Here is a 20908-nt window from a genome sequence, read left to right on the forward strand (position 1 = left end):
TGCAAGCCTGTAAAAGTGCCACCTAAAAGGTCATTGTTTCTAAAGCTCTAGAGGTTAACCAGTTGCCAAACATCACTGAGGCCAAACATCCCTATTATTTGAAGCACAGCACCTAAAGAGACCAGCAAGCCCACTAAGCATATATCATGCAAAACTGTATTGTTCCAGATGGGCTGTGTTCACAAGCTCAGTCAATTGGGTACTACTCTTTCTGTTACATAAAGCACACTTCCTGTAATACGCTCATTGATATTATAGTTAAAAGTAAAATAAATAAATTACTATAGCTTTATCTGTCGAGATCTTTGGGCAAATTTGTCCATCTATTCTGCTAGTGTCACTGTTTGGAGTCACATGAGTTATTAAAACACCAAAGCTGTCTGCAAATTTCAGCACCAAGGAAGCAACGTGCCCTTGCTATTGTCACAGGCACAACTTCTGCCCCTCTTTCTGATACACACACTGCTATTAAAAAAAACACAGCAGGCTCAGGAAATAGTCTGACTCCAAACTTTCTTCTTGTGACAGAATGGTAATTTGCTTGTAAGTAAAATGGTGTTGACATACAACCTTTGCAACTTGTAAAAAGATGTTAAAGAAACAAGCAAGCCACCTTCTCCTTACAGAAATGTGAAAGTATTGAAATTTTGTTGTACTTTTAAGTGTAAATCATAAAGAAAAATAAACTGATAAGGAATGCATTTGCTAGGCACTTTCAGGTTTTTGTTCTTCCTAGTCTACTAGTCTGATAAACAGTAACTGGGACTTTTAGGGGACCCTTAATTTTAGGGACAGAATTTGCTATTTTGGTCTATTCCCCTAGTTGAAAGATATTTCTGTAGCAGCTATTCTTAGAAGCATTTATGGGAGAGAGGGAGTGTGCAAAACACCATTAGAAGAGTGACTCACCACAGTACTACTAATTGCCAGCAAAAAGTCTTTTGCTTTGCAGATTAGGGAATAAGCTGCAGAACAAAATCCTATATATTTGAGAACAAGACACTGCACATGATATTCTGATATTAAAACCATACAGGATGGGTGTGCAACTGATAACCAGTGACAGACAGAAGTCTGAACTACTCCTTTCTAGGTCTGTATCTCTGCATCATTTGTTTGCCAACCCAATTTTCCATTGCTGTTGCCTCTTTCTTTATCATCCCTGCAACATCTGCTTGCCTTTAATTTTTTCTTTCCCTCTGCTGTTGTTCCATAGCTTGAAATGCGTTAAGTAAAAGGTAGCTAAGGGGACTGGTAACAGCCTGCAAAACTCTGAATTTCCAGGTCTCTGGCTAGGATCCAGGCAGATTAGTGGCAACTGAAAGTTGTTACTACCTCATGTCTGCTCAGTGACCTTGCTGACATTAATTGCTGGACTGGCCACAGCAGCAATCTCAGCAGAGAAACCTCACACTTTTTGTGCTGAAATCAGGCCATCTTCTTCCCTGCAGAGTGAAGGCTGTGGCAGTTTGCAATGCTGGGGCAGAAATCTTCATCTTCCTCACCCCGTTAACTATGTTAAACTGCCAAATTATTCTTATTTTCCAACCAACACACAGGTAGCCTGAAAGCTGAGGTTGTGTGTTATGTGTTTAAGTACTCTGCAAGTGACTTAACAATAAGTATTGCTGCAATCGTATGCATATAAAGCACCATGTACTTCCAGTAATATAGCCCAGGGTTTATTGGGGTGACAAATGCTATCTTACTGCCTAGATGAGCCGTTAGTTTGATACATTCAGGCAAAAAGAAAGTGAGGAAAAACTCTCTGTGCCTCATGCTGCAGTTTACCTGCAGACTGATCTAGCTGCTTCCAGGAATTACCTCCTTCTTCATAGCTATTTTCACTTTTCTTGCTCTATTCTCTTATTTGTGACCTGCCCAGACCAGGAATTAGTTCATAATCAAATCATGTTTTTTCTCAATTCCTAAGATAGAAACAGCATAGTTTGCCTTTTTTGCTTATTTGTTTGTTTGTTTGGCTGTTCTTTCTTACTCTTCTTTTTCAGGGATGCTTGCAGCCTACCTCGACATTTTGCACTGCTTGGGAATGGCAATATAAGGTTATATCAGATTAACCAGGATTTAAAGGTCTTTCTGTTTAAACCCACAAATCACAGTTTAGCTGAATTTTATTCCCAGAATAATGTCATCTAAGTCATCTTGTTTAAATCTTTCATATTCCTTGTCTTAGGATGTTAAATTCTTATTAAAATTAAATTAATTTACTTAAGAATGGTTCTTGTAAAAGACTGAGTCACCAATGCTCAAATTTAGGTAACTAAATCTGAACTTTCAGTGCTGGAAACCCATGCCTCATTGATGTCTAGACTTCATGAAGGTAGCCCAGATTTTTATTTAAAATGCCATCAGTTCACATCACTGGTGGAACATGCTTCTGAACTGGGTGTGTGAGCTGACACACTGGCTAGAGACAAGAAACATTTAAGTCTCCATTCTGAGTGATGATCTGTTGAATGGCACTTCTGCAGCTTTGAGTCACTGGAAGAGACACAGGGCTCAGTCCCCATCTCATACTCCCCACTAGTAGGTCTAAAGTGGAGAAGATAAGTACCTTACAAAGTGAAGGAACATCTCGTGCTCCTGATTAAAATCTAGGATAAATCTTTTCCTCAGACTTTCACCAGGCTGTCAAGCCAAACTGAGCAGATCCATTCCTTTAACATGACATCTCTGCGTTCCCCAGTGCTCCCACAGTAGAGGCACACTTTTGAACTTTAGTCATCAAATACAGGTGCCCACATCCTCTTTGTATTTGCCAAGGGACAATTCAGAGTGCATGAATAAGGAACCTTTGTCTTTCCATTGGATAAACAAAGCTCTTTAACTTGAACACAGATGTGTTGGCATAGACCAAAGATTCAGCTAAGCTACCACTGTCTCTTTTATGTAGCCAACAGCAGATATTTGGGGAAAAACAGAAGAGTACAGCATTTATAACTAAATCTTCTTCCTTAGTCACCTTTTCAGCTATCACTGGTATGCATCCCAGGGTCTTCGTGATGTGTCTGTGGTTTGTAGAAATTCAGAGAGCCCACTAATTTGCCAGTCTTTGAACCCAGGTAAGCATTCTGTGTCCACAATAACTTAGACCAAGGTTAATAAAGTTAAACTATATGTTGCATGAAATACCACTTCATTTTGCCTCCTCTGAACTTGCCAATTCTTCTGTTAGAATAGTCGGTGACTAACTAAATAACTAATATATAATTATTTCAATTAAATAGAAACAATTTGAATGTAGATATATAGAACTTTTCTTAAGGTCATTGAGGATTTATATCTCCAGAACTACATAACAGGTCTGAGCAGTTATTATCCAGCCATGAAACCAGTTTTAGCTATGGCCAAGTTCCTTTCTCCATTCAGTATTTGTGCTTTGAGAACATGTTATGAGGTCATGCAGGCAGATCTGGGTTGGTCAGAGCATGATATCTATTAAATTATGCTTTCCCCATGTCCCAATGTAGTCCCTGATTTCAACATCTAAAGAGTACCCATGTTCAATGTCTTTCTGTGCTTGAAGGAATTAGTTTTTTTCTGAGATGAATGCTCTAGGCACAAGACTGTGGAGTGCTCAGAAGCCAGGTGCCACCTACCACTTCTTCTGAAACTGTGCCAGTGAACAGAAAAGGAATTGAGTGTAATTGGGGCCATGCAGAGTGTGTGTGAAAGGAGTTACCAAGTGATTCAGCTACACAGTTAAGGAAAGAAACTACTCACTCATTGTTCTTGTGCTTGGGTCTGGCCTGGTATCACAGCTAGAAATCATTCAGGAGAGATGCAGAAAAGAAAACCCATGATGCTACGTACTGGGGTATATTCCTGTTTTCTTTACTTTTTGCCATCCCTTCTCTCTCAGCTTCTTTTCTTCTTGCTCAGTAATTTCTGAATCTTTCTGTAATACTACTAAAGCTTGAATAACAGGGATGGAAAACCTGCATCACAAACACTTGTGTATATGCACACAGTGCACTGCACAGCTGCACCCCAAAACAAAGTCACAACAGATTTTACCATGGTAGCTGGGGTACTTTCCCGGGAGGCAGAGGTGTGGGCTTAAACACATCCCCATCCAAGCTGGGACATGTTCCTGTTTCATGATTTTTATTCTTTTTTTCACTAGGAGCTTGTTGTGTAGCTGGGATAGCAGGTTGATATTCCTGTAGCAGGATATTCTATGTAGCAGGTTGATATTCCTGACTGGTCTTCAGAATTATTTTGTGTGGTATGGGATACCACTATGAAAGTGCCTGTACCCATGGGAACAAACTTTTAAACAGAGCTCAATGTAAGCAAGATTTGTTTAGACTTTTTCCTAGTACTGAGATGCACTACCATCATTTTGCTGCATGTGAGGCATGCTGAGAGCAATGTGGAAGCATCCCTGAAATAGATGCCCATGACGAAGGTCCCAAGCTAATTAAAAGCATAGATCAGATGTCACCTAAAGCCCATGAAGACTTTGGATGGAATCAGCTTAAGGACTTTCTCATTATGGTCTTCATCAACAGACAGAACTAATTGTCAGGAATCTAGTCTAAGCAGGACTGGCTTCAGAGCTGCAGAGGGACTAAGTGATGAAGAGGCTGGGCTAGAAATGTCATTCAATCACTAAGAACATCCTGGGCAATTTGGTAGCACTCCATAAATTACACTCTTCTTTTTTTTTTTCTCCTTAGAATTGCAAGTACTCATGAGAAAAAAAAAAAAAAACTTCTCAAATGTGAACATTAATAAGCTCAATTTGAGGGCACATCTGTCCAATGATCACTTTTTATCAATTCTTTGCATTGCACAACAAATCTGAACTCAGCTTGCCACAGACTGTCAGCAACAAATTCAGTTTATTGCGGCACCTTCTGCTGTGACTAGGGTCACTGTATTATGCATGGACTCAGCACGAAGGGGTCTTATGTTATCTACTGCAAAATCATTTTTCACAGGTACAGTATAATGAGTTTGTGGAAAATATGATACCCAATTACAGGTTATAGAAAAGCTTGAGTAACCCTTTGAACCTTGTCAGGCTAAGCATTCACTCTAGTTACTCCAGTTTTTAAATAGTGCCACTCCTTGTAATAATGTGTTTATATTTATTCTTCTGTTAAAAAAATGTTATCCAGTAATGAATTTTGAAGATCTTCTAAGGCTGTAAACTCTGAAACTAGTCAAAAATTTGCAATGGGATGAGGGCTTCTGTGAGCTATGAAAAAGCATGCAGTAAGGAAGAAACAGCATTGGATGCGTAAGAATGTAGTCTGAATAATCCAGTAAACTGGCTTGGACCATGGGCAGGGGAAGCAGCTGCTTAGGGTGGCAAACTGGTGGGATTTTGCCTGTGCCAACAAATCTTGTCTCCGCCAATACTGCCTGTACCAGAGCTGTTGAAAGCTAGACTGGCTGCTCCTGATGAGGAAGAAATTGGACAATGGGCTGTGGCTGCTGCATGGTGACCCTGAACAGATTCACCCTGCCAAGGTGCCGCATTTTATGTCCCAGCTCCAAGGTAGCAGCAGCTGAATCAGCCTGAGCTTTCCAGCTTTCCTCAGCAGCCTCAGCTTTCCAGAAGGTTGCGAGGCACTAGAACAGGTTGCCTAGAGAGGCTGTGGATGCCCCATCCCTGGAGGTGTTCAAGGCCAGGTTGGACGAGGCCCTGAGCAACCTGGTCTAATGGGTGGCATCCCTGCCTATGGCAGTTGGAACTAGATGATCTTCGAGGTTTCTTCCAACCATATCCATTCTATGATTCTATGATTCCCCAGGCTATTTCCCTGAGTTATTGCCCCTCTTCTTTTCCAGAATTTGTCCAGGCTTGGTCTGGTTTTGGCCATTCAGTTGTGAGGAGGATACTTCAAGTTTGCCCATGTGGTCCTGAGCTAACTCAGTAGCCTGTAGGCAGAAGCCAGCTGCAGTCTTTTAATTACTCCAAGGCTGTGATCTCAAACTGCATAATGAAAATTAAATACAGTGCGTAAAGATGCAGGTGAACCTGAACATATCCAGACAAATATCATTGTCTTCTTTCTTCATCTAGCTAGCTTGTTTCTGAGAAAACTCCTCCAGAATATAAAGGGCAAGCAAAAGCCATTTGAGTTATATTCAGTTTACAAATTAAGTTGTTTTTATCCTATTTTTCAGGCCCTCATTTCTATCTGATTAGCTAATGTCACCCAAGAGCCATGCCATTTGTTTAACACTAACTGCTTCCGAAATGTTTCTGTTGGCATCCTCTAGAAAAACTGTCAGCTCTATAATGAAACAAAGGGTTATTATCATTCACAGCATTGTGTAACTACATTTAGTTTCATACTTGCTTATGGAAATGAAGCATCTTTCTTTCTAAATCAACAACTTAAGAAAAACTCAGTTCTAACTATATTCAAATAAGTTAGTCAATTTGTCTAGACTTGAGCTTTGCCCCATAAACTCCAAGAAGCATCAATAAACAAAAAATTCACAATAATTAACTGAAATTTTTTAATAGTAATATGTATGATATATTACATGTGCTGGGAAAGCATGATTTGCTATTTAAACCTGTCTGTAGGAAGTGCTACACATTCCTCCAGATAAAAAATAATTCAGAAAGCTGTTAGTTAAGAACAGAAAAATAGCTTACCTTTTTGTTTTTTGTTTTTTTTTTTTTGTCAGACTCCCTGAGCAGTGGTCCTAGTAGCGTTTCATTTTCCACTGTATCTTCATTTGCTCTTGATTTTCTTGAGACTTCATAATGGAGTAAAACCTGGTTTAATCTGGACAGGCCTACATAGAAGAGACTACATAGGTATACTGCTACAGAAGAAGACCAACAATAGCATCTTGGCTTGCTATCCTGGTCTCCTGTTAGCACCAGCACCACCCCACCCTGGGTCAAGGCAGCACAAACCTCTGTAGGGTACAGACCCTTTTCTCCTTGCAGGGCTATGTGGGGAGGTTAGGTCAACACTTGGACTGTGCTGTCTTCCCACCTTGACCTGCAAAATTGAGAACAGAAACAGTTCATTTGGGTAGGTCTCCCTGCCTGTGAGGATATATCCTACACAAAAATACAAGTTCATAACAGTGCCACCCATCAAGAAAGCCCAGGGCACTTAAGATACACAATTGTATTTAAAGGGAGCTTTCAAGCATTAGCTCATTGATTTATGGAAGACTACTGACTATTTTCTGCCTTTAAATTTAGATTATAAGCTCAAACTCCCAAATTCATTTTAGCAGATAATATAGGCAAGTTTGATGGGATATCAGCTAATTAATCTAGATTTAATGTTTTCTTTTTAAAACTGGGGTGAACATTCAACCTTATTCCCCCCAATTAAAATAGCTGTAGTGCACGAAGGCGTAATAACCTTAGAGAATTAATTGGATTTTGCAGCAGGCTGTGACAAGCTGTCCAACACATATTCATATAGTCCACTCTGCTTTTACAAGCTAAAGCCACATACTGCAATTTATTGCTGCTTCTTGAGATTGAAATTAGAAAGAGCATTAACATTTGGAAGGAAAATATATTAGTAAAAATACTTGCTGGAGCTGAGAGATCTGCCTTTTGGCTGAGATCAATAACCAGAAAGCCCAAGGCTGATCTTTATCAGAATATGGAACGAATGCCTAGGAGAACGGATAATAAGTGCTGTCCAGAGATTTCATTCCCTTCCTACAACCATGTGAAAAATGTCGCCACTGGGTCCCTACAAAATTATAGGCTTCATTTAGATGAAAACTTCAGTTTCCTTTTGTTTAACTAGCAATAAAATTTTGCAGCACTAAAAGCTGGAAACTACTGCTGTTGCTTTCAGTTGCAGATATAACATAACTTGACATCAACGAATGAGATCCTCACAGGGACTGTTTCCTAGGGTGCTTCTACAGCATCCTAACATCTTGCACTCAAAGGAGGTTCCCACACTCAGCTGAGGACAGGAGCTGCTTGCCCAGTGCACCAGTTAAGTAACCATAATTCACAATATCTGTAACATTAAGACTTCTGTATCTCATTGGAGCAACAAGCAAAGGTTGTGCAACCATGACCATGTGGTTTCTCCAGTACTAGACTTGGATAAGCAGGTACGTATTGACTCCTCTGCAAATGCACTCAGTGACAGCAAAGTAGCACTTACTGGGTTTATCGTTGTGACAGAAGATGTAATTGAGGAAATGCTCCTCTTCCTTGTGGATTGTATCCTACTGAGCCCAAGATTATCAAATCCTCATACTCTGAGGGAAATGGGCTGTACATAGACTGTGACATGACCAGAAGGCATGAATTGGCAGTAGCTACGCTTGGTGTGAACTTACCTCCAAGGGCTAGGCATCACCATTAGGTCTTGGTGGCTGGGGATGAAATTCCACTGATTAAAGCACAAGAGGATACTGCATCTATTAAAAACCATGACAACTTATCTGATTAGGAAGTTCATCCTCACATGCAACATTAGGTTTGCCATGTATTTATTCAGGTGCATCTACATGACCAGCCAAAAGGCTGGACTAAGTGGTCTGGACTAAGTGGTGTTCACATAAGCATCTGAACAGATGGACTTGCACTTGGATTTCTGATGAGGACGTTGCTAAAGCTACCTGTATTTCTGCCAGCTAGAGACAGGCTTCTCATAATATGTTCTTTACTAAGTATATTTGTCTTGCTCACTGCAATGGTGAGCAAGACAAAATGTGCCAGCCCTTTTATTCCCAGTATATCAGGTATATCTTCTGTGTCTTCTGTCACCAACATCTGTGCTAGCTAAAAGGCATTCACAGATAGAATATGGCAATATCTTGATCTTACACATTGCTTTTAACCTGTAGGTTTAAAGGTGATTTACAAAGGAAGTCAGTCCAGTTAGCTCCCTTTCCCACCTGAAGAAACTGAGGCATGAGAAGATATTGAGACTTGCCTTAAGTGACCTATTGGCTGAACCTGGAGTAGAAAAGTGTCCTCAACCTTTCTGATGTCCTGTCCACTAAGCCACACCACCATATTCAATATTTTATTCTGTAACGACCAAGTTCAATATTTTATTCTGTAACGACTAGGGCAGCTCAGATTCAGACAAGAGGAGGTCATCTGAGGGACTTGCATTAGTTATGACCCTTAAAATTGAGGGAACTTGCTAGACATGCATATTCAATAACAGGCCATTGACACTAATACTTTCTTTTTCAGTCATCCAAAAGTCTGAGTACATCTCAGACTACACAAACTTTGCCACAGTTTCTAGCATGTAAAGAAAAAGCAACTGTAAAAGCATTCAGTAAACAAAGTTGGGAGGCAGTCTTGACACAGTGAGAAAACCTTGCAGAGGGCATTCAGATACCATAATTGATTTATGTACAACTTGTTTATATTTTGGCTTGGAATGTATACAGTGAGAAGTAATAGATAATGTTTTAGCAGGTCAAATAAAATAAATAATATTTATTCTGCCTGTCTACCTGTGCTCCTGGAGTGTTTAGATACAGTGAGTCAAAATTAGCAAGTGACAACATGAATAATCTGGGGTGGCTCAGATGATTAGGTAACATCCTAAGAGGAGCAAGCCACTCAGGATTCCACGTACAAGTTCTCAGCATTGTTCTCTCAGGCTATGAACAAGGATGTTGGATGGGCATGCTGAGTTCCACCCCACCCCCCCAGAGCGGGGAAAAAAAGGCTTGATATAGGTATGCAGACAGATCTGTTAGTTGAGCATGCAGAAAACAGGCTCAATGATCCTGTAACCCCATACACCAAGTTCTCTTCTCAGAGACAGGTTAGCCATTGACATTTACATAGCCTCCAAAGTACAGTGGTATAAATGGGATCACACCAGAATTCACAAGGAATTGGTTTTGTGAGAATAATAGATGGCATGGCTGCTTCCTGGTGAGCATCTGATGAGCCACCACAGCTGAGACCCAGGAGCTAAGCATGCTTTTACAGTCTGTAAACCAAGGCCATCACACATCTCAGCACTGAGGCTCACTTAGGAGACAGTAAGGGGGAAGCTACATTTTCTTTAACTTATTAGGGGTCAAAACCTTCAAGCTGAACAGCTTTAGCAAGCACCCAGTTTAATTAAATGGATATATTGGATGAAATAAAAAATTGTGAAGAAAATCCGATTCCAAACCCAGCTTGAGATTCAATGTGCTGAGAGTAGGAGATGATTTTGACCCTCTCTCTTCAATCACATTTGGTTTTGCAGTCCACAAAAAAAGGCCTATAAAAATTAGTGCTTAATTGAATACAAAACAGTTGTTTAAATGAATAATTAATTTATATACCAACTGGTGGATTGTGAGCTGCCTAGTGCCTGAAGGAGCTGAGCCCTTGCAAAGTACTGCCAGTTGTATATACTCCCAGCTTTTCAGGATTCAATTTAATCCTATCACCCTCTCATATACATGTATATAGGTACTGGAGACCACTGTTGTTTTTTTCATCTTCTCAATAACAAGTTGTAATGATGTATGAAAGAAAAATATCACTGCCTACAGAATGACTAGAGTTAGAGGCAGTGATCCACAGACAGTGATACGTTGTGCTATTTCAGTATTATTTCCCTGAACCATTGTAAGCAGAGCCCAGAAAATCCAAGCCTTAACAAACATGACAAAAACAGTAAGAAATTAAGGCACTTCTAGAAGGAACACAGCTACAAGAGAAACTAATAATTGCATTTATTATTAAATAAAAATGAAGTCACTTCAATAGAAATAAAAAGGACACCAAAAATGCATTATTAAGCTTCAAGTTATATTTCTTGTACATATAAGTGCTGGATTTTAGATCAAAGCTAATTGTATCTGTGTTTTGTTTTGTTTTATACTTCAGTGCTTTTTAGTGGAAGTGCACTAACATTGATATCTTCTATAGTAGAGCTGAGTAGCATTGTTAAGTGGATAACAAATCCTTTTCTCTGTATTAGAACCCAAAGTAGCTGTTAATTTATAGGCTCTCAAGGAAAAAAAAAAAAAAGTAGGGCAAAAATAAAAGGAATGAATTTTTTTTTTTTTTTGCCACAGTGCAATTTTAATTTTCAGCCCATCTGGGATTTTGCACTGTTTTAAACCAGAGCTCTACAAATTGATGTGAACTGTTTTATAACTTGTTAATTGTTCCTTCTACCAATATACATGCATAACAGAGGAACAGAAATTGAATGATCAGTGGTTAATTATATCATAATTACACTTAACATGTTATATGATTTAATCTTTTACAGCTATACTGATACTTATCAGGAAATACATGTGCAGTTAGATAATTTTTCATTAAAAATTGATTAACTGGATTATATTCTATAATTTTCCTACTCTACGAATAACTTTAGTTATTTCACAGAATTTATTAATAAGCCCTGAAGTTTTTTGGGAAATACTAATTTGCAGCCATATTTAGCTGGAGAACACACTGCATTGGTTTTATCTTTCAGAACATTATAAGATGATAATTAAAATTTTGTGGAAAATATAATTTCCTTTAACTAATACAATGTCAGCCATTGATGAGCACATTTGATGTTGAAAGATCTTTCTCTAAGTCTTAATTTATATGCATACCAAAAATGTCTTGAAAACAATGGATACAAGTGCCTGTTGAAATTGGAAGGTATCCATGTTTGTTGATAGGTATTGAAGAATAGCCTATGGCTATCAACACCTAGAGGTAGGTTTCAAAACTGAGATTGAAAGTGCCTACCTTTAGCTGATACCTATAGATATCAATGTCTATCAAAAGGCATCCAAGATGATAGGCAACAAAGCCTATTGACACTGAAAGGTCTCACTATTATTAGGTTGTGATGTCTACAGATATCAAAAAATGACACAGTTGGATATAAATGCCTACTGAGATCAAAAGGTATTAGGTATTAACACCTACCAGTAGGTATCGATATTGATACCTACAGATAAGTGTTGAAATGAATAGGCATCAGTGCCTATTGTTATCAAAACATCTCAGTTGCTATCAATTGATATCTACTGATATCAAGATTGGTCTTGAAATGTACAGGTATAACTACCTACTAAAATCAAAAGGTATCTATGCCTATTAATCTCCATCGATATTTGCATCAAAATGGGTTATAATAGAATTAAATTGACAAGTAAGTATGACTTAGTAACATCTTTTTTGAAATAGTTTCAGTCAGTGATGATTTGAAGATTACTTAAAATGGCAAATTCTAATATTTTACATGTGTCTGTATAGTTCATGTAGGTAATACAGACTGTAATGGTCCAACAAAAAGGGATTTGCCAGCTGACTTGAGAAAGACCAACTAGACTTGTGAATGGATGAAAATCTTAATAAATACAAGAGCATTCTGAAGTGCCAAAACCCACCTGTACATTGGAAAATTGTTTGATTTTATACATACTGCAGTCACATGTGAAATAGTTCATTCTAGTCTGCCTGTTTGTTCCTACTTAGAAATTTACAGGTAATTGTGCAGCCCATTTCCCTCAGAGGATTGAGAAGTTCTGTCTCCTGCATCCAGCTGTGCTGTTTTAAGAGGTCTTCACAGTTTCTGACAATACAATGGTAAAATTTCCTATCATTAGCTGCAATGATTCTGGTATCCTAGGACTACATTTGTTCACTATTTCATACTGCATTCTGTAGTAGAGGTGTACCTTCAAAGTCAGAATGGCCAGTCAAAGAAATTCTTAATTCCCTTATTTCCTTCACTCTTCCACAACTCATTTCTCATCACATACAAAACTGAAAACCTTAAAATACTTGCTAGTTAAATTAGAACGCAAAACATTGTAGTCACTCTTGTTTTAGATACTTTCTTCTTCCTTTGGCTTACCGTAAAATTAATAAATACCTTATGCTTTGTTTGGCACCAATTCAACTAAGTTAGTGCAAAATCATACCATAAAGGCTCTAGACAAATAAGCAGCAAAAAAATCACTTGAAGATCAACTGTATTAGGGATCAAGTTTACTTTGTTTATCCCACAGCACAGTTAGAAGAACCACTTATATGAGTGGTTTTCCTCTGGCCAGTGCTGTCAAACCAGCAAGCTTTAAAGCAAACTGGTTGACTTTACATTGGAGTGGTTGAGGAGTGCTCATACAAACCATGCAGTAAATGCCACCCTGGGAGCAGAAATATCTAGCAGAGACTTGGTTAACAGTCAGTTGACAGGAGGGCCAGTGGTAACACAAAGAAATGGCACAACCATTTCTAAGGCAGACCTCTAACCTCAGTCTCTGTTGCACAGTGCTTTTTTTCAGAGGCATTGAGCATGGAGGTGAATAGTTGCTGGAGCTCTGCTGATAAGCAGTTACTCCCTCCTCAATGGTAATTTATCATGAGGTTGGGTTCTTGGCAACAAGCTGGTAAAAATACTTACTGAAGACCAATCCTTTCATGCGGATCACACTGAGGAAGGAATTTAATTGCTAATAGGCATTTGAGACAGTACAGAGAAAAAAAAAGTTAAAATATTATTTCCACAGTCTTTTCACTTCTAGACCTTTCTAGGCACTCTGGTTGCTTCTGACATCCTTCCCCACCACCCTTTGCTTCCTTCCTTGGCAAAACCTCTGGAATAAGATATTCCTCTGACAATGTGCAGTGAACATATTTACATACAATGTACATAATCCCAATGATATCACTGATCTTTGGCCAGGGCCTTAACACCTGCACTTGGTGCTCATACTTCAGACTCTGGGAATTGCAGGGGAATATGGAAGGGTGACAATCTTTAAGAAACACATACATAAGAGGTCATGGATTGGCAAGCAGCAGGCTATAGAGCAGCCAAATCATCAGTTGTAAGAAGAAAAATTAATATTCAAGGACAATTTTAACAGATTTCTTTTAAAGATTTCTAATTAGACATCATTTTCATGGGTTTGTTAAGAAAACTCTTGTAGAAGAGAACTCTTTGCCTCTCTGCAGTCAAAACATTAAGATAGACAAAAGAATGAGAGTAGGAAGGATCAGAGGGCTTTCCAAAGTGGCATCTGCGTAGCACCTGAAATTGGAAGAAAAAGCCATGCAATACAATATGTTTGGAAAAAAAAAACACTTTGATTCAAGGCAAAAAGTACTATAAAACAAAAGGTATAGAAATAGAGAGTTATTTTATATCTTTTATGCATGTCTGCTATATGGTGTCAGCTTTTTCAGAAATAATGTACCAAAAACCCAGCAAAAATTATTGATGTTAAAGCAAGTTTTGTTGTAAGATTTAAAGAAAACTGTGGAGTTTTCCAAATATACCCTAAGTAGACAAGGTTCTCTTTTTCCATTTCCTTTTTTTTTATATTTTTTTTCTGGTCAAAATTATTAATGGATGAATACAGGTGGGTTTTTTTTTTGTTTGTTGCCTTTTTTTTTTTTTTTAAATCTTGGAGAAACAGGCTTCAGTTGTTCATAAACCACTTGCTTTTGGTTAAGGCCCCAGAGTGATAAGAATATTTTCTGAATCACAGATGACTAAAAAATTTAAATCAGGGGATTAATGCATTATTCTGCATTCACAATGTGCCGGGGGAAAAAAATGACTCAATTGAATGTTGATGGCAAAACTCCACTGACCTCAATAGGCCAAGATTTCAGTCCTTGTTCTTTGCCAATTTGCTGATATGAAAATCAAATATATGTATCTTTTGATACAAAGCCAGCCTCCAGACATCATGCATTTATGAACATCAAATATGAAAGGGGAACAATTATGTTTGTTAACTCAACATGCATTTAGAAATTTAATCAATGTTTGCGAACACTTCTCATAGCACTTGGCCAGTGTTGCCTTTCATTATTAGCTAAAAGAAGTTTTCTTCTATTGCTCTCACTGTTTTTCTCTCCTGCTTCACCAGGACTGAAAACCCATGCTGATCTGTTCATCTGAAGGTTGTTGTCTCAGATCTGGTCAAGCTCAGCAGTGATTGAATATTGTCACCACGTGACAGCTCTTTGGGATCTGTGTGAAATGCTTGATGGGTTCAGTGAAGTCCCGGGGAGCTGCTGTCTATATTATGAAAAGTACAACCAGAAATGACATTAATTAACAACTCTGGGAGTTTCCAGGCAGCCAAGGACTGAGTAAGCAGCAGATGATTGAATTACTCTGGCACTTCTGGGGTAGTCCCTTCCAGTCAGAAACATGGCTCATTGGTGAATCTGGTGTGAAACCTTACACTGCACTGACACAAACCTGTGAAGGATTTTATTCTCCAAGGATGCAAGCCCAGCACCTTTCATCTCCACTAGAAATGTAGCCAGTTACAAACAAAAAAAAACAGAAGAGAATAATTTTTGTCCTAGAAGTTTGGCTGGGCATTATTTTACTTTACAATGTGGCAGCCGGTGTGAGCTCTGAACTCTCAGCCCTGGGGGTAAATTAAGTGAAAACTCATTTTAGAAAGTAGCACATTAAACTATGAGAATGCATTTGTAAATCTGTCCCCTGTGCTCTGACGCAGTCTTCCTGGGGCCAGCACAGCCTCAGCAAAATGGATGGATGCACAGCTGCCTGACAGAAAAATAAAGTAAAAAAAAAAAATCACAAGCTCACCCACGAGCACACTTGCAAAAGAGGAGAGGAGCCATGGACTGACCCAAAAGCTGCTGACACCATCTCTATAAATATGCAACTGAGTTTTCTCAGTTTTGTCAACTCAAACAATTGTTGAATAATCTTTCAAGTAAATTTCACACCATTCTTCAAACAACTCATTCAGCTCATTTGACTTAATTTATTCATTCCTTGCTAACAAAAGTGGCAGAGATGAACAACTTAATATGTATAGAGAAACAAACATACAATGAACTCCTAAAGGAAAGAGAAAAAAAATAAAATAAAGCTGTAATTGCATTTCTTTGATTCCATTGACAAATCCAGAGGAAGGTGGGCAGCCCTCCCTTTGGATGAGAGTTAACAGAGGGATTCTCATGACATAGCAGGTTCTTCTTTTCTGAAGCATGCTATTCACCTGCCTGTGCACACAGCTGATGCCAACAAGCACTTAAACACAGTGAAACTCACCTACAGTTTTTATTTCATTCCCCATCAGAATCATCATTTCACTAACTGTAAAGTTCATACAACATTCAACTTTCCTGATTCAACTAAATTTCGTATTCTAATAACCCTCCCTAGACATGCTAGTATCACTAGATTAAAATATTTTACATATATATTTATCTCAGAGAGAGAATTAGTATTTTCTAGTCAACGTAATTTAGATGAATCAGAGATAACTTCCACTGTGCAGTATTCACACTGCATATATCTGAAGCTAATAAAAAAGTAAAGTTTATAGCTATTATATCCTAGAAGTAGATTACACTGTCTATTAACAAGAGTAAATAAAGATACACAGTCCTGGGGTTAGGCTTCAACATAAGGCAAGGGTATTTGCAAAACGTTACCCAGTTATCCACTGCAAGCAGGTAGCTCAGCACTGATGCTGTGTATTGCAGTATGTCAGATCTCTGCTCCAAGTGCTTCATCCCTGGGAATTGGTGACTGCTGGGAATCCTTCATTTATCCACTTCAAGATTTATCCACTTCAAGGAAAAGGAGTCTTTTGCTTAACTTAACAAAACCTGCTGTGGTTGTAACTAACACTTTCCATGTCCAGTGCACACGAAGACCCCAGTCTGTATCATGATGCCTTGTCCTGTGAGGCCAGGGACGTCTTGGGTAGCCAAGGTCTCTGTGCCTTAAATACAAGCTGTATAACACTGCTCAAGGACTGAGAGATTTCTAGGGATAACATCACTTTCTGTTTTGCTGGAAGGACTCATATAGCAATACACATACAATAAAACAAACAAAAACAACAACCCACTAACCAAAGGAAACAAAACCCAGCAATACTATTAGAAAATTAAAAAAAAAAAAAAAAAAAAAAAGAAAAAAAAAAAGGCTGGATAAGACTCAGAATAGTTTCCATAAGGAATCCAGAATCCATCATCTTCCTTTTAGTTTCTCCTACTTCTCCCACAGCCTTCCTGCTGCTTTTGTTGTTCCTAAACTTCCCGTCTGGTTGTCTATTTGAAACTTCCTTTTACCCACGAAGGCAGCGCTTTTCAGTCACTTGAATGCCATACTCACTTGCTCTTGCCCCTCAAAGCTAACACCCACTCCTCTATGCCTAGATGTGGAGTGTTGCTTCTACGTTTCATACTTAATATAAGCAACAGGACATCAACTCAATCAACTTAAATCTTTTCTGAGTCATTTTAAAGCAAATGCTCCACTGGGTACACTTTAGATGTGAAAATGATTCTGTCAGTCCCATATCACCCAGTTATTACAACCAAACTGTTGGGCCTTATCTCAGAGAAGTCAGCGGCCTTGGTCTGATTCCCCAGGGACCTTTCATTAATTGCCATGGATCAAAGAAAGCTCCTGGAGATTCTAATGCAGAATAGAGACCCCCAGAATCTCACTAAGACTGAAAAACTGTTCAACAGTGGACATAAATCCAGCACATCTACAGCTTTTTTTTTTTTTTTTAAGTTTATTTTTGCACCTCTGACTATAGTGGGGTGGGGAGGAACAGGGGGAGGTCATGAGCTACTTTGAAGAGATTGGTCTGTGAAACCTAATTAAACAAATCTCAGTCTGTAACTTACCTACGGGAAAATTCTTAAAGCACTTACAGATTTACAAAAGTTGCAAAAGCAACAGTAGTGTTGGATTGTGTCTATCTGGAATATAAAAGCTTCATCTTATTTATTTGTAACTGTCAGCAAGTAACTGATTCTGTGAACAAAAAAGTCATAAGGAATAAATAATAAAAGATTAGGTGGTCAAAGTGTACCAGTTTGGGGTGTGAGGTTTGTATAGAGCCCCTGAGTATATGACCACTTCTTGTTTTGCTTTGAAAGCCTCACTGGTATCTTTCCTTCCTATTTTTAGCTATTTTATTACTATCTTCCCAAGGAGAAGGAAGAAAAAAAAAAAAAGAAAAAAAAGAAACAACACACCACAAATTATCCAAGCACTTAGACATCTTTAGATGTTACAGTTCAATAGCAGTTTACTGCCATTTTGGTAAATTGTGCTCAGCAGTGAGCCACAATTAAATGAAATCTTCATTCTAAATGTCTCCAAGATAAGGGTGTAGATTTACTTCCCTCAGAATACTCTATATCTTTATTAAATGCACATGTCATTACAACATAAAAAGATTGGTTCCTAAAGCAGACTCTGAAAGATGGCTACATTTATTTTGCTTGCTTACTTAGATGACTACCAGAAATGCCTAGAGCAAGATTCTGTTCCTAGAAAATATTGGGCTATCTGGGAACTTTCTCCCTTTGTAGTTCTACCTCATTCATGTGCACTCAGATTGTAGGCTTAGTTATGAGGGGAAAAAACAGTAAATAAAACTTCACCAGAACTCTCCCCACCACAACACTCTCAAGAAATACTCTTGCTTCAAGCTGTATCCATAAAAGCAGTAAGCACTCCATGCTTAAGTGTCCAGGTTATTTCCAATGTGTCAGATGCAGCACCATCATTTCAAGAGATACGGACACTTGAGAGGAAAGAGCCAATCCTCCATCTCATGATAGTGTGACCATTTTAACTGTGATGGAGAAGACAGGAGAAAGAGACCATAGAGCAGGTGGTCATCATTTTGCCTGCACTGTCTTGTGCAAGCATAGAGTGTTGTAGAGTAAATCTATCCCAGCTTCTGCTTTTTTTTTTTTTTTTATGTGCATGCGTGTGTGTTTTCTGGGCAATAATTCTAGCATCAGCACACATGACATGTCCTAGAGACTACCAGCTGAAGCCAGAAGTTGTCCAGGAACTTGTCTTTAACACCCAGATGAGGAGAGCCCTGTGAAGTGCAGGGCTGACCAGCAATACCTTTATATTGTAGCTGTCTGTTCCTGAGGCATGTATGAGAAGATAAAACAACAAGCACAGGCCTGAGGTCTAACTCTCTAACAAGCTTCCTAGCCCACAGTAGCTCAAAAAATTGTGGTTTCTTTTCCCTTGAGGCTCTCCTGAAAGATCTGACGAGCTGTCTGCGCTCAGGGCATGGCAAAAAGGTTCCATATGCGTTGCCTAGTATTCTTTCATCAGTGATATACATTGCAGTATTAAATAATAATAATAACTGAAATGAATTTGTTCCATATGAAAATAACAGATTGGCTGTGTAGTCTTACCAGATCCTGAATGCCCTCTTCAACGTGCAGAGTACCTCCAACAACAAAGGGCAGGTTGGGAATGAAAGGGGCAGTGTTTTTAACACCTCCCAGGGTAGGACCTACCCTCACCTGCCACATATCACTGTTGTCATCCTCATCACTGCGGCCAGCTCAGTGCTTTGGAAGAGCTCAGGAGTTACAGCTGAGCAAGGCAATGCAGGCACCAGTGTTTCAACACTGCTGGTTTGATATAATCTAATTACAGCTGTGACGAGCAACTGCTGGGTTGTGTGGTGTTCTGCTAAGTAAAGAGCTCCTGAAAAATAAGACATAATTTTCACACAAACCAGAAAAATGAGGAGTTGTCTTCCAGATAGCTCTAGCTGACTATAGGGAACACCAAAGTGAACAGCCTATTTATTATATTACATCTGACATTATGAGAGCCTGTGTAATGTAATTATCCATAAAAATCCCAACAGTCTGCCAATTGTTCCTCACAGGTGTACTTGTTTTTAAGACAGCTTTCCTAGACATCCATTACTTACAGCCTCCTGCTTGCCTTTATCTGTTCTTTAAGTAGTATTAGGAGGAGTTCTTTTGCCACAAATAACTGAATAAAAAAAAAAAATTGAAACACACGGGCTCTCAGTTCAAAAATATAGATAAATTTTTATTGTGGGTTTTTATTGTAATCTCCATTTAAGCAGGATATTTGATGAATATATATATATCTTGCTCATCATCATGCTAGAACGGAAAAGTTATTTTGCAGGCTGTGGGCCTTACAGTCACCTCAATAACTTTGCTGAAGAGTACAAAGAGCTCTAGCTTTGCAAAGAAGAGGAATCTTGCCCCATGAGATTTAGTGTTATGCCTGTTTACACTCGAAACTCTGCTCTGCAGAACAGGAACATTGATGAGGAAAAAACTAATACCAGGACAGGGGATTATGATTAGCAACGGAGGCTTAGAATGCAAGAATGCACACCCTTCCCCACCCCACCCAACCCCAAATCAATGTCCTGCCAAGGAAGTATATCAAAAACTCACTGAAAAACAGATGATCTGTGTTTCTGGACAGCAGTAATTAGCCTCTAAGCTTTAGGATATCAGACGGATGGTGAGGGTTAATAACAGGGGGAGAGAGGGCTGCTACTTTCATACATACAGTGAAATTAGTTACATATCTAGTGAAGTACATTTGCTTGTCTGGGTCCCTTTAGAAAGATAAGGTACAGCAAGACCATATTTCCCTGTTTGAATTACGCTGTAGGATTTGGAGTGTCCTACACCATCTCATAACACTGGTGGTAACTGAAAAGTTTTCCACAGACTAATTTCCAGTCTTAATTCAGTTCTCCTATTCAAGAAATTAGTAGAGAAATATTGATTTGTAATCCCAACTTCTTTATGATTGACAGATGGCTTCCTCGAAATGGACGTTCTGTAAGGCCGGTTTAGTTCAGGTAGCTTTATCCTGTGCCTGGTAACACCACCTGAAACGTTTCACCCTCACTGCTGCCATGGATCAGTCCTCTTGAGAGTAGTTAGCTTTGTGTTGTAGATCATGGAAAGCGTTTGGTCTGCATTCATAAAGAGATTTGGATAAGACTTAGGAGCCTAACACACAGTTGTGTGTGGTTCAGTCTAAATGTGAAATCCTTAAAACCTCAGCTAAGCTGACTAGAGGTGCCTTGGGAGGTTTCTCCAATCTTTAAAAAAAGTTGTTGTAGACCTGGATATACAGTTATGAGCTCA

At 38.8% G+C, this 20908-nt stretch overlaps 1 long non-coding RNA gene across 1 annotated transcript; it reads right to left on the bottom strand.

Annotated features, from left to right (window-relative positions):
- Positions 1 to 3150: 3150 nt before the first annotated feature.
- On the bottom strand, positions 3151 to 19352 carry LOC113843383 (uncharacterized). Its single transcript, XR_003496664.2, has 3 exons — positions 19166 to 19352; positions 6928 to 6998; positions 3151 to 6786 (listed from the first exon to the last, which is right to left on the bottom strand). It is a non-coding gene; the product is annotated as an uncharacterized lncRNA (long non-coding RNA).
- Positions 19353 to 20908: the final 1556 nt, after the last annotated feature.

This window comes from Anas platyrhynchos, chromosome 3 (assembly GCF_047663525.1).
Source record: "Anas platyrhynchos isolate ZD024472 breed Pekin duck chromosome 3, IASCAAS_PekinDuck_T2T, whole genome shotgun sequence".
NCBI classification, from domain to species: Eukaryota; Metazoa; Chordata; class Aves; order Anseriformes; family Anatidae; genus Anas; species Anas platyrhynchos.